The sequence below is a fragment of the Rhipicephalus sanguineus genome, chromosome 7, assembly GCF_013339695.2.
Source record: "Rhipicephalus sanguineus isolate Rsan-2018 chromosome 7, BIME_Rsan_1.4, whole genome shotgun sequence".
Lineage (NCBI taxonomy): Eukaryota > Metazoa > Arthropoda > Arachnida > Ixodida > Ixodidae > Rhipicephalus > Rhipicephalus sanguineus.
Window position 1 is genome coordinate 13,632,918 of NC_051182.1, and position 10,918 is coordinate 13,643,835.

Here is a 10,918-nt window from a genome sequence, read left to right on the forward strand (position 1 = left end):
GCAACATTGGGCATCGATATGTTGTTGGACTCCTGCCGCGAAATCCCCTTCAGAAATGATCCCGTATAGGAGATATGGGAAAGGTCTGCTGTGAAATTACGGTAGTTTTAAAACCTGTTCCCTCCTCCCACGCTCGTATACCTTCGTCATTGCCCTAGCCCTTGCGAGAGTAAATTTTCGTGAATGCGGCCCGTTAGCTCAGGTGAGTTTTAGACCCCTGATATGGCGGAACAAGACGAAAGCTCAGACATGAACAATGTGGCCACAAAAAGCAGGTTGTGCATGTCCATTTCGCGCCGCATGACCACTGGGAGCCGTCACAGAGTCACAGGAAAAGAATGTGCCTTTACAGGGATTCTATGTTTCAAGACTCCGTGCAGTCCTTTAGTTTTAGCGGGGGTCTCTCACTTTCAACAACGTTTCCCCGCTTTGTAGCTCGGTGATCGCTCTTGCGATGGCATCTCATAGGTATAATTTTATTATATTACATTTATTACTGCGATTACAGAGTAACATTTGGGATATAAAATAATAACGAAAGCAAATAAAGCACGGAATAGCGAGATGTTACATATAAGCGGCTGGTCTATTTGCTTTTAGTTCGCCCATTTCAGATAAATCCAGTAGCTCATATGCAAGAAGAAAAAGCAGTTCAGTACTCATCCCTCATAAAACTTCTCCAAAGAGCTTACCCCACATAGAAAAAGCGTTTTTTTCGAGATAAAATGTGGGACTTATATGTATGCACAGCGTATGCGGAACAAGGCACAATAAAGAGAAAAACGATTTTTCTATTATCAGTAAATTACTCTTTTACGACTCCAAAAGCACCACGCTCGCCGCGACAAGACTCTTGGTGAGAGAGAAAACTCGCAGAAAAATGCAAGTAACAATGCCAACGTGAAATTCACTCACCAAACGCCGCGACGTAATAGATTCTGACGACATCTACTGCGCCCTACGTAGCTTATAGTAGGTAAAAAAGAAGTACATTGACCTCTCAGGGGCCTTAACAGACTTGACATACCAAGTATCTGGAAATTTCGTTGAGCCGAGGTCCCCAAAATACGACGAATACAGTTTAAAATCTATGACGTCACGTGCGGATATTTCAGCGCGAAATTTCAAAATGGAACTTTGACCTTGATTTTCTCCTTTATTAATAACTCATTGGTGGTGAAATTAATGATGTTCGAATTTTCAGAGTACACTCTATCGGTCTAAACCGATTCAGTGTTTTACTTTAGTGACCCTTTCAGAACGGAGCAAAGTCCAAGCCCGGCCCGACCCGAGCCCGCAACCTCAAACCCGGGCCCGGCCCTAAGCCCGGAGCTTCAGGCCCGAGCCCGTGCAGTGCTCTAGTCAGAACCCCAGAAAAAAGTATTTGTCAACGGCCCTGGATAGGTACGCTCATGGTTAAAATAATGCTTATATGGAAATGACCTTCCACAGACCTTTTTATCTTATTGCTTTTCATGGGCTTGGATACGAGCAAAAAAAAGGGGGGGGGGAGAGAAGGGGAGGCATTCCGAAGTCGTGGTGCAGAGACGTGCGACGCCCTGGATCTCTCCTCGTACCTCTCGCTGATCGACGCCCCGTGACGGCTGCCTCGACCGCCATGCCGTGCGCCTCTCACCGACGGGGTCTTCGCCACCTCGTCACCGACGTGTATCGTGCCCCTGGCTGAATCGTGGTCCCATCCGTGAACTCCTGCGACCGGCTCCCCAATCTTTCCTGTCCTCTTCTCTCTTCGTCGCTCTTGCCGACCATCTTTCACTTCTGTCTTTTTCTTTCTACTTTTCTTTTATTCTCACCTTACCCCCACCCCTATAAGGCACTGCGCCGTGCTCCCTTAAGGGCTGCAGAAATTAGGTGCCTTTTTCCTTTCCTTACGAACCACAACAACAACAATAATGCAAAGGCTACAGGATATAGCGCAAGCCACCACCTCCTCGAGAACAATTTCAAGACAGAAGATACGCTGGACCAGGCGAAAAAATGCCCCCACCTTCCCGAAGGGAATCGTGAGGAAATGCGAATGCATTTCTTGCGCCGAGAGTACACGGCGTAGTAATTTTAATGGCGTAAAGCTGGACAAATCGACGCGCTCAAGTGTCTCCCTTTTGGGCGCCTCTTTCAACGAACGCTTCCTACGTGCGTTCGTAATCACCTCAGGGATGTTGCCACCGCCTTCAATGCAGCACAAACGCGTTTAGAACGCGCTGTTTTCAGGCTGTGCCAAGGCAGCACAAACGCTACAAACGCGTTTCAAACGCACTGCATTGAGGCGGTGGCGCAGGGAGGAGAGAGAGCGAACGGCGAGAGAAGGAGCGGCGAAGCCTTGCACCTGCCCTCTCCTACACACTCTCCACACACGCGGGAGCTCGGATGCGAGCGCCCTCACACGCCAGAGCGCCCTCCTCCTCTCCACTCACTCTCCGCTACTACTCCCGCACCACCTGCTCCGGTTGCTAGGGGCGAGGATAAGCGCCGCGCCCGCAGCTGTTGCTATGGGAGAGGGAGTGAGAGCGGAGAGGCGCGCGGACAACGCCGGATGCCTCACATAGCCCGACTAAGAAATGCATTCGCATTTAAAAGGCAGTGCTGCTTACGCAGACAAAGCGCCGACAAATTGAACGTCGGAAGCCACAGGCTTCCAGAAGATCGTGTTTCGTTTGTTGAAGGAAATGAGCACCATTTAACTAGTCAAAGGAGTCTCTAGCCTCACGGGTGGTGCCTGGGGAGAAGGCGAGAAAGGTCGCCCCTGTAGGGGCGACCTTTCCACGAGACGCGGGGCGCTAGCGCCCCGTTTGTGTCCTCAGGAAGTCCCCCGAGCGCATGTCGGGCGGACTCGGCTCGGCGCCCCCTCCCAAGTGGCGCCCGGGGCACTTGTACCCCCCTGCCCCACCTTAGTTACGCCACTGGTCATTCGATAGCCCGCACACTCTGAAGAGTTTTAAAATTTGTACCTGATGCTCAGTTTATGGTTTTCATGTTAATTTGTTTTAATGTTAGGGTGCCAACGCTATTTTGTGTTAACAATGAAAACGGTTCAATTCAAATTCGATTCACTTCTTGGACGCATTAGCGCTGCCCTAGAATGTTTAGGCATGTGCTTCAGTGGAAATTTCGCGCGCCTTTTTTTTTTTTCTCACCAGACAGAGCTGATATTAGCAACACGTGCGTTCCCCCGAAAAAAAAAAAAGTGGTGAGATGGGATCTTGCGGTTTTTGCTTTGGCGAGAGAGCACGCGCGAAAGCACACACAACATGCATCACATCCCTCTCCCAGAAAGAATGACAAGTCCTGAAAGGAGGAACGGAATGTGCGAGGGAGGCGGGGCGTGCAAGCGGAGCGCCGGAACCCGGACCTCTCGCGGTTTTTTTTTTTCTTTGTCACAGCGCTGGGGAGGGAAGCAAGCTCCGTGGCGTGCGTGAGTTCCCTTCCCACCAAAATCGTAGCTCTTTAGAGCGAGGACGTGCTGAACACTGCACAGAGACGGGCAAGCACTCAGAAGCATTTCGTTTGCCTTGATCCTGGAGGCGCGCGGCCATCTCCCGCTGCCGAGGATTCGACGCGAACTCGTAAGTGACAAGGTGTGGGTTCGAGCTAGTTGGTACTCCATGATCACTACTTCTTGCGCAAAATTTTTTCTAAGACGACGGACGAAACAGACACGGACGGGCGCAAACTTCCAACTGAATTTATTATTAACATGTATTATTAACTTCTGCAATATTACTGTCATGATGTATTTTTTCTTATGTTTCCTTATGTTTTGCTTGTTTGTTTGTTTGATTCTTTTTACGCACATGCGCTCTTGAGCTACCCTGGGTTATATATTTCGTGTACTTCCTTCAATAAACTTAGTTGTGAGTTCGCGCCCGTTTGTCTTCTCGCCTTTCGTTTCCGTCTTTTGTGCGCGCGCCGAAATGTTTCCAAGAATGTGCCCTAAATATATACAAATATGACTATGACAAGACAAAACAAAAAAAAACACCAATGCCACAGGTGTGCAGTGTGTCAGCGCGCATTAGCTACTCACTCCCCCAAAAATGTAGTGACCCTTCCAAGAAAGCCATTTCTTTCTGTGTCAATGACACTGACGTCACGCTCACGCAGTTGCTGCCCTCCCTTTGCATTTTGAGCACGCGAACAGGGTGGAAGGGGGCAGGGATGGAAATTTGGCCATTCATTGCCACGAGTGTGGATGCAAACCGTTGTATAAACAGTGTACAGCTGTTTTTCATGACGCGGATCAGCGCACACGAGAGATTGTGGAGGCAGCCAAAATGCAAAGGGAGGGCAGCAACTGCGTGAGCATGACGTCAGTGTCATTGACACAGAAGGAAATGGCTTTCTTGGAAGGGTCACTACATTTTGGGGGAGTGAGTAGCTAATGCGTGCTGACACACTGTACACCTGTGGCATTGGTGTTTTTTGTTTTGTTTTGTCATAGTCATATTTGTATATATTTAGGGCACATGTTAATAATAAATTCAGTTGGAAGTTTGCGCCCGTCCGTGTCTGTTTCGTCCGTCGTCTTAGAAAAAATTTTGCGCAAGAAGTAGTGATCGTAAGTGACATTCTATTTCTTCGGTGTATCGCATGGTGAGTTTTGTCTAGCGACAAAATCAAAATTTTATTTGCACAATCGATGCGTCAATCTGGTTGTCTCTTCTAGCTGGCAGATCAGAAATGTTCAGGCGAACGGCGGTTATATTTGTCCGTGGACCCAATTAAGACTTCGTTGACGGGCAAATATGTAAGATGTTCTTGTTTTTTATTTGTGGAATCTTATTGTAAGACCGTGACCTATTTTGCCGCTTTCTCTAGGGAATGCTGCAACAAGGACTGGTGTGGATGGCGTGCTGCGCTGGTCTCGCCAAATGAAAAGAATTCTGGTAAGACGCATGCTTGGTTACAAAAGTCTCACGCAATCGCTTTTCACATTGAATTTGGTCGCAGGTGTGCTGTAAATGCTGACTGCACAATATGTGACTGGCCCGCGGCCGCTTTGAAGGTAAGATTGTGTTCTCATTATTCTATTTATTGTACCATTTGTTTTCCAGTGACATTACGAGCCAACAATGAAAACCTCGATCCACCCTGTCTGCACATATTATCTAGTTTGTGCGCTGTGGAGCTTGAAGCACTTCTCAGAATTTCAGCACACTCGCATTTTATTGTAAGTGCAGTGTTTTTCTATTTGTGCAGCGACAAAATTATTTTGTTTAGTTGTGTGAATAGAGTTTCTAGACGCGACATGACTGTGCAACTAGTCAAGTAAATAGTCTACCTTTCTCACAGTGTTATTCATTGTTCTTTCTTTCAGTCTTTCCCGACAGAAGAACAATGCAAGTCTCACATCTCGATGAGGGTGGTGATTTACCGTCTCACATCTGGACGGTAAAACGTCGCATCTGCGTACGTGTTCAGGGCCAAGAGCACGAGAACTGGCCGAAAGAAGGGAGCCGATCCAACAAGAATGCCGTCCGTCTTATATATATGTCAGCGCTATCATGCAGCGATCACACGGACTGTACGGTTGCGTCGAAACATGGGCTGATGCAAACGCTCCGTGCGAACAATGTTGCATGTAAAATTAGTGCACCTATACAATTGCAAAATAAACATCTAAAGAGAGAAAACTTATAGTCACGCGTCTTTCTTTTATTGTGTGTTACGTATTAACACGTTAATTAGTGCAGACCGTTAGAGGCGTTTAATTCCGTCTTACATGTGCACTCTGCCCGTAATTAATTTAGATAGAGTTAAATGCCTCTATAAACTGCCCGTTCACATTAAATACGACCCGCACCAACACACTAGAAAAACAACTGATGCGTTTTGTTAGAACACGCACAAAAAATAAGAAAAAAAGCAGAGCAATACTAGCGAGAAACGTCCGCAACCGACCTACGGCCGTCGGTAACTCGACGCTTATGTAATGTCGGGCCTTGGTCAACCCGCGAGCGGCATGCGCTCGGCATCGTCGGCCACGGTGGACGGGCCTACATCGGGTGACGACGCAGGCCCACATGAGGCCAATGTCAATCCCCAAGACCGGCCCTACATTGGTTGCCAAGGTTGGGCCAACGACAGTGCAGTTGGCCAGCGACGTCAGGCGGACATTTTGCCAAGGATAAAATGTTGCTTGGGCGTCTACTGGTGTAGCGCACTATACGCAAGCCATGAGCTCATGCTCTAAATAGCATGAAATGTCACTAAGCTGCTTCCAGTGACAATGTACATAATGATTGTCGGTTATTGTCGGTAGTGCATGTAGTGTCTATGGGCTCCGATTCTTCAGCTTCGGGGCTTGTCAGCGCTGCATGCACATGGCGGCGATCGCGAGGCAGCGTTGCTACTGGTACTACGTGCATTCGTTGACTGTTCGGACGCAACACGGTCACGTTTAGGGATACCTGCCATGCTTGATTCAGTTGTTACCTTGGGCTGCAAACGTGAAGGGTAGTCTGCAAAGAGTGACGCTACTGCATCCTTCGTAAGCCGCCGCTTCTTATACTGTATGAAATCTTCGCGTCGTGAACGACGGCTGCATATTCTAGTGTAGTTTCAAGATGTATTACGAGACCAATTATCCCGCCTAATTACTGCAAGCCACCTCTACTGAACACCAGCGGCAGCTGGAATTTCATGGAACGACAGCCGAACAGTGTATTAAGGCGAAAGCCTTAGATGCCTCATCAAACGCGAAAATTGACCGTCGGCGCCGTCAGCATGAGTGATGCAAAAAATAATTACGTGATGACGTCATCATATGACGTCACAGATCATAAAATTTTCTGACATCGTCGTGACGTCACATAATGTGACGTCGTCATATTACATCTTCGCTTGGTCAAAATGGGCCGATCACGGAGGCAGTGCATGCCTCCGCTGATGTGCAGAAAGTTTGCACTGCCTCCGATCCTTGAGGCTGCACCCTAAGCCAAAAGAGAGGAACGGGGGTATAGGGGTTCCTCCTTTGAGGGAGCAAGTGCTTTGCCACTCCCATTACTCTCCTAAAAGGAGCAACGGCAAGGGGACGAACCGTTGCTCTCATTGAGGACCAACTGTTACTCCTTTCTGATGCTCCTCAAGGGAGCAACGGATGCTCCTTCCCGTTACTCCTTAGTTTCTTCTTGGGCCAAAAAAAATTTCGTTTTTGATTGACTTCTACAGCACATTGAGGTTTATACACATATTTGTTTGGATGTACAAATTATACACAGACATCTCGTTCAGAAAGAAATTTCAGAAAATTTGCAACAAACACACAGGATTCGAACTCGCGACCACTTAATCACCATGCGCGCACGCTAACCACTGCGCCACCAAACGCTACGGCGCCGTCTGAAAGGAAACGGGGTTATGTAGGTACCGACGGGTCGTTGCGCGTTCTGACATGTTGGTGAAGTGAGTATAGGCGTGCAGAACCAGTGGTGATGTTCGAAAGAGAATAGAAGGTAACAATGTATACATCTGAAAACGTCAAGGCAATGAGTCTCTCACGAAAACACAGGCTTTGCCGTGCTCCCTTTGCGCTAGCTAAAAGGCCAGTTTTTTTTTCTTTTTTTCTTTTTTGCCCGGAGGTGTGTTTTCTTCTTCTTTATTATCATTGTTATTATTAATATCAATATTAATAATAATATTTTTTGCGGAAGAGTCGCCTCCCCTTTGAAAAGACAACACCGCCCGAGCTGATAACGTCCGTTTGCTCTGAGATTAAACACAAATTCAAACTACCGGACCCGATTGCGATAACTGTCCTCCCGGCAAAATCAGCCAGTGACAAGGTAGAGATGAGGGGGTAGGGGAGGCAGCGGCGTTAGCTCGCTGTCAGTCTCGTTGTCAGCATAAAACCGAAAATGTAAAGTCTATCAAGTGTGTACTTCTCTCACCGCTTGTTTGTCGCGAAGTATACACGGAGTCTCGCGAAGCTTCGCATTTTATTGCCACACTCTCAGGCTATATATTTATGCCAACTGTTATACGCAAACACGCCATTTGACTTGCGACGACAACAGCTTCAGGTGCTGGCGTTCTAGTGCAACCATGCCTTTTATTGGGCGATTTTAGCTTGTATTGTGGGCTTTTAGCTTTACGTTACCGTGTTACGAGTTGCCGGAACGAATCTGCGCATACGCGGGCCCTTACGGAACGTGAACTACTCTCCGGATTAGCTTTACGTTTACCTCCCTATCTCAGTGATGCTACTGGCTTAGACAACTTTGGAGCAGCTTTTGGAGCAGGCAAAATTGCGTTTTGGAGCAGCAAAACTAGCTTTTGGAGCAGGTGGTAATAGAAGTAATTTCAAAGACACGCACTGTATTCATAACAGACAGTCAATAAAAAAGCAATATTCTCCACGAATTTCAAGTACAATAAAAAAATTTAAAGAACCCCGAATTGTGAATATTAACCTTTTCATCTAACCTAACTGCAATTAGTAAACAAAAAAGTGACGATAAACAAACACTGAGTCACAGCACCTTTTTACAAGTGACTAGGAAACATATCAGTTATCACAGATGAGCTTGTACATAAATATCACAGAAACAGCTCACTGCACACGATATAGAAACATAGCATTAATAAAAAAATGACTGCAGACAAAATGAATATAATAAGAGTTTCTACATACTTGTACACCAAAGATCACAGAAACAGCACATTAAATATCACAGCAAATTTTTCCGCAGTGATAAATAGCATGAGACTCAACAACAAATAAATAGGCTTTTCACAAAATAAGTTGACTCCCGCATAGCAGCATGGCTAATGATCAACTACAAAAGCATCGACGTAAAACACTCAGTACACTGGTATACCATTCAGGGGTACCATTCACGCACATGGCTACTAAATGTGAATACACATAATTAAAAAAACAAATGCAAAATGACTACCAAAAAACTTCTCTTTCGTGCTCCAATAAACTAGTGTAAAAAAAAGACCTAATGAAAACTGTCACAAGCACAAAAAAGATTAGAATAGCAATTTTTAAAAAATGGTCAGAAGTGCGCAGAAAGGTCACTTGCGGGCAGGCTTCTTTTTTATTTTCAGCCATTTTTTGAATGGCCATCTCAAGTCGAGATTTCCCTGAAGCTAAAAGAGAATTTCCACTTTCAACTTCGGCAAAGTCCTTTGTTTTAAGACCATGGGCAATCAGAAGTTCAGCATTTGTGAGCATCTTCTTAGCAGTCTCCACTTCCTTTTGAAGATCTTGACCTTCGCTGCTTGGGCCTGCTTCAGGCTCCTCACGTGGCCGCTTAGCCGACTGTTCTTTCTCCAAGGCAAGGCGTTCAGAGTACCTCTTCTTTGAATTTCTCACCACCCTGAGAATCTCAGGTGTAATAGTGTAACTACTGGGGTCAGAGCCAAAACGCTTACCATAGGACACAACATGGCGAATGCCATTGATGCTATCTAGTGTCAGCTGAGCCCTGTCCTGCAGTAACTAGCGATTTTCGCTGAAGCCTCTTTCTACATCAGCATTGCCGTGGGGGATGCCGCGCACGAACTCCAGTTAACGCACCTAGCAACTCATTGGACTGAAGCAGCATGCACGACCGCCAGCTACCGCAACAGTACAGGGCCAGAGAACCGACAAAGCCGAGTATGGTTTGACTTGGCTCGTATTGCATCCTGTACACTTGTACAGCGCGATGTCGCACTCAATGGGGGAACCTCATGTACAGTCAACTGCCGATTTTTCGGACGCCCGATTTTTCGGACATGCTCGAAAATTCGGACGCTTTCGCGGCACCGTCACCAGCCCCATAGACTTCAATGTATTAGAACGTCCGAAATTTCGGACGCTGAAGCTATTCCGCGTCCAATTTCTCGGACTTTCTGCCCAAATTGCAGGTCCGAAAGGCATTATTTGAAGCCCCCACCTCTGCCGCGTCTATTATCCCGTAGGTTCGAACCAGCGCTTTCGCGAGTCGATCTGTTTGAAACAGTAGCAGAGTCCGAAAGTCAGCTTTGCCGCAATGCCGAAGCGTTATGGGGTGAAGCAGACCAGAAATTCAAAGGGGCCGCTATCGCGGCGCCGTGCGGCGATGTTACGGATAAGCAGCGGAAATGCACAGAGGCGTGATGGCGGCAGCTGGCACACGCGCCAGTACGGCTTAATCGCTGACAACCCTTACGCTAAGTATCTTCAGTTAACTGCTCGGTAGTGCGCGTGGCCTAGCGCAGTTGCATGCGTACTGCACGCATTTAATAGGCGAGAACCCAAATGCGCCGCGCCGCCATTCCTGCTGCGTCTTTGTACGAGACCGCTAAGTGCGCCGCATAGACGCGTTGCCTTCGCGCCCGTGTGCGGTCAGGAACTAAGTGCGCATCACGAACCCTTTCATGATAAATGCGTGCGTACGATACAGCAACAGTAAAGTGACGGCGTCGGCTTAGTTGGCGATGTGCTGCACACAACTAGAAACGATCGGCTTGACACGGCAGCAAATGCTGCGTATCGGCGGCGATTCGGCGATGTGTGTGCGCATCGTTTACATGCGCACACGCATCGGAGAAAGCCGGACGAGTCGTCCGCTCTTCCGCCATAGTTTCTGTGTTCCGCGTCATCGTTTACAAACGCTTCATGCGAGATAGCCGTAATCTATTCTGCGCTTTGCTGTTATCGGCGGCGCTCATCACAAGATGCAAAAGTGGCGGTTGGCACGTACGTAGTTAAGCGGGGTTCGCGGCAGGTACCGAATGTATTTGCGAGAGCCTGGGCGCGCACCAAAATGCCCGATGATTGTACTGGGAGGCATTAAAGCTATTTCGGACGTGGCTGGGGCGATTTGACCGCTTCAGCTAAATAAAAAAGCATGAATTTGATTTTTCGGACGATTTCGCGGTCCCTAGAGAGTCCGAAAAATCGGCAGTTGACTGTATAGTTAGTTTC

The 10,918-nt window shown here is 47.5% G+C and overlaps 1 long non-coding RNA gene across 1 annotated transcript; it reads left to right on the forward strand.

The window, feature by feature from the left end:
• The first annotated feature begins 3,128 nt into the window (after nt 1-3,128).
• LOC125759238 (uncharacterized) lies at nt 3,129-5,178 on the forward strand. The gene is made up of 3 exons (XR_007416811.1): nt 3,129-3,584; nt 4,685-4,765; nt 4,837-5,178. It is a non-coding gene; the product is annotated as an uncharacterized LOC125759238 (long non-coding RNA).
• The last annotated feature ends 5,740 nt before the right edge of the window (nt 5,179-10,918 follow it).